This window comes from Lathyrus oleraceus, chromosome 4, assembly GCF_024323335.1.
Source record: "Lathyrus oleraceus cultivar Zhongwan6 chromosome 4, CAAS_Psat_ZW6_1.0, whole genome shotgun sequence".
Taxonomy (NCBI): Eukaryota; Viridiplantae; Streptophyta; class Magnoliopsida; order Fabales; family Fabaceae; genus Lathyrus; species Lathyrus oleraceus.
Genome location: NC_066582.1, coordinates 107,745,941 through 107,749,156, shown reverse-complemented (window position 1 = coordinate 107,749,156; position 3,216 = coordinate 107,745,941). Strand labels below are relative to the sequence as shown.

Below are 3,216 nucleotides of genomic sequence, written 5' to 3'. Positions count from 1 at the left end.
ACCTTCATTTATCCGTATTTGTCCAATACGCTGATACTGTTAAAGCTAATGGTGTCACTTCAGAGGCAATTCGACTTCGTCTTTTTCCTTTCTCGTTAAGAGATAAAGCTAGAAGATGGATTCAGTCTCTTCCTTCCAACTCAGTCACAACATGGAATGAGTTGAAGAAAGTCTTTCTTGCTTGATATTTTCCTCCAAGCAAAACAGCTATGTTGAGAGCCCAGATAAATGGATTTAAACAGAAAGATAACGAGTCTCTTTTCGAAGCATGGGAAAGATACAAAGACATGATGAGACTTTGTCCACACCATGGTTTAGAGGACTGGTTAGTAATTCATACCTTCTATAATGGTCTCTTGTACAACACAAGATTAACAATAGACGCCGCCGCAGGTGGTGCGCTTATGGATAAACCTTATGCCGATGCTTATCAACTTATCGAAAGCATGGCCCAAAACCATTATCAGTGGGGAAGCGACCGAACAATGGCAGAAAAACCTCAAACCAAAAGTGGCATGTACGAGATAAGTAGCCTTGATCATGTGAATGCAAAAGTGGAAGCTCTTGCCCAGAAAATTGAAAGTTTGAATGTATCACCTCCAGTTACCGTGGTTGCGGCAACTCAAAATTGCGAAGTCTGTGGAATCCAAGGTCACACTCCTGCAGATTGTCAACTCGTAACAGGAATTCAAGCAGAACAAGTGAATTATGCTCAAGGAAATCCCTACTCGCATACCTATAACTCTAACTGGAAGAACCATCCTAATTTTTCATATAAGAGTAATAATGCTTTATACGCACCAGGACAAGCTCCAAATCAAGCCCCAGCTATACATCCGGGATATCAAAAGCCGATCCCATCTACGCCTAACAATAACGTTCCTAGGAAATCCAACTTGGAAATCATGATGGAGAACTTCATAGCTTCTCAACAGCAAACCAGTAAAGATTTCTTAAACTAGAATGTACACACTAGCGAACAAATTAAACAACTAGCAAGTAAAGTAGATGCCTTGGCTACCCATAACAAAATGCTGGAAACACAAATCTCACAAGTAGCTCAACAACAAGCGCCTACTGCTGCCCCAACTGGTACATTTCCTGGACAGCCCCAACCTAACCCGAAAAGTCACGCTCATGCAATCATACTAAGAAGTGGAACGGAAGTAGAAGGACCGTCTGATCCAAGGATGGAAAACCAAAACTCTAAAAAGTCAACTGAGGAAGAAAGTAAACCTAAGGAAAAGGAAGAGAGTAATAAGGAAACCGTAGAAAAGAAAGAACCTTATGTACCTCCACCACCTTATAAACCACCTATCCCTTACCCTCAAAGGCTTATTAAAACCAAATATGCGGGCCAATTTAAAAAATTTGTTGACCTACTGAAACAATTAAACGTCACAATTCCGTTTACAGAAGCTATTACGCAGATGCCCTCGTATGCTAAGTTCTTAAAAGAAATTCTTTCTAATAAAAGGAAACTTGAAGATAGCGAAACCGTTACACTCACTGCTGAATGTAGCGCCATATTCCAGAATATGCCTCCAAAACTTAAGGATCCTGGTAGTTTCTCTATACCCTGTCACATAGGAAAATTTGTCATAGATAAAGCCCTATGCGATTTAGGAGTCGGTATTAGTGTTATGCCTTTATCCATATGCAAGAAACTGGAAATGGGAGAATTAAGACCAACTAAAATGTCTGTGCAATTATCAGATCGTTCTGTTAGATATCCTGTAGGAATTCTTGAAAACGTTCCCGTGCGCATAGGATAATTCTACATCCCAACCGATTTTATAATTATGGACATTAGAGAAGATGAAGTTACACCCATTATATTGGGAAGACCATTCTTAGCAACCGCCGGTGCTATCATAGACGTAAAACGAGGACGACTCACTTTCGAAGTAGGAGAAGAGAAAATTGAGTTCATTCTCTCCCAATTTTTGAAAGCACCTGCAATAGAAGACACATGTTACTTCATGGATATCATCGATGAATGCATAAAAGAAATAGAGTTAGAAAATGACAAATTGTCTGACTATCGTGTAGAAGACAAACTTAACCAATGTTTAGCAATAACACCGGACCCTACGCAATGCCTTAAGAAACCAACCCTCGACCTGAAAACACTTCCCAAAAATCTGAGATATGAATTCCTAGACTTAGAACTTGAACGACCAGTAATAGTTAATGCAGACCTAGGAAAACTCGAAACCGAAAAACTCCTACATATCTTAAGAAAATATCCAACCGCACTAGGATACAACATCACCGATCTTAAAGGGATAAGTCCTTCTATTTGTATGCATTGCATCATGCTAGAAGAAGACTGTAAAACCTCTAGGGAAAATCAGAGGAGACTAAACCCGATCCTGAGTGAGGTAGTGAAGAAGGAAGTAACAAAGTTATTAGAAGCAGGTATCATATATCCTATATCTGATAGCAAATGGGTTAGTCCTGTACACGTAGTACTAAAGAAAGGAGGTATAACAGTTATTCAAAATGAAAAAGGAGAAACTATAACCAAACGAATCGAATCGGGATGGAGAATGTGCATTGACTATAGGAAACTAAACAAAGCAACCCGAAAAGATCATTTCCCTTTACCATTCATAGACCAAATGTTAGAACGATTAGCAAAACATTCTCATTTCTGCTATCTAGACGGTTATTTAGGCTTCTTTCAAATACCAATTCACCCTGATGACCAAGAAAAGACAACATTCACATGTCCTTTTGGTACCTTCGCTTATCGACGAATGCCGTTTGGCTTGTGCAATGCTCCCGCAACCTTTCAAAGGTACATGATGGCAATATTCGCCGATTTTCTCGAAAATATCATGGAAGTATTTATGGACGATTTTTCCGTATGCGGACAAAGCTTTGAAGAATGTCTTGAAAACCTAGAAAGAGTTCTAGAGCGATGCGTAAAAGTAAACCTAGTACTTAATTGGGAAAAATGTCACTTTATGGTACAAGAAGGAATTGTTTTAGGACACATCATATCAAATAGAGGAATTGAAGTAGACAAAGCCAAAATAGAAGTAATCGAAAACCTCCAACCTCCGAAAACTGTGAGAGAAGTACGAAGCTTCTTAGGACACGCCAGTTTCTACCGACGATTCATTAAAGATTTCTCTAAAATAACTAAACCTTTGACCGGATTATTAATGAAAGATGCTGAATTCGTCTTTGACAATAAATCTTTAGAAG

At 39.0% G+C, this 3,216-nt stretch overlaps 1 non-coding gene across 1 annotated transcript; it reads right to left on the bottom strand.

The window, feature by feature from the left end:
- Nucleotides 1-209: 209 nt before the first annotated feature.
- Nucleotides 210-316, bottom strand: LOC127077844 (small nucleolar RNA R71). Its single transcript, XR_007787612.1, has one exon. It is a non-coding gene; the product is annotated as a small nucleolar RNA R71 (small nucleolar RNA).
- Between the last annotated feature and the right edge of the window lie 2,900 nt (nt 317-3,216).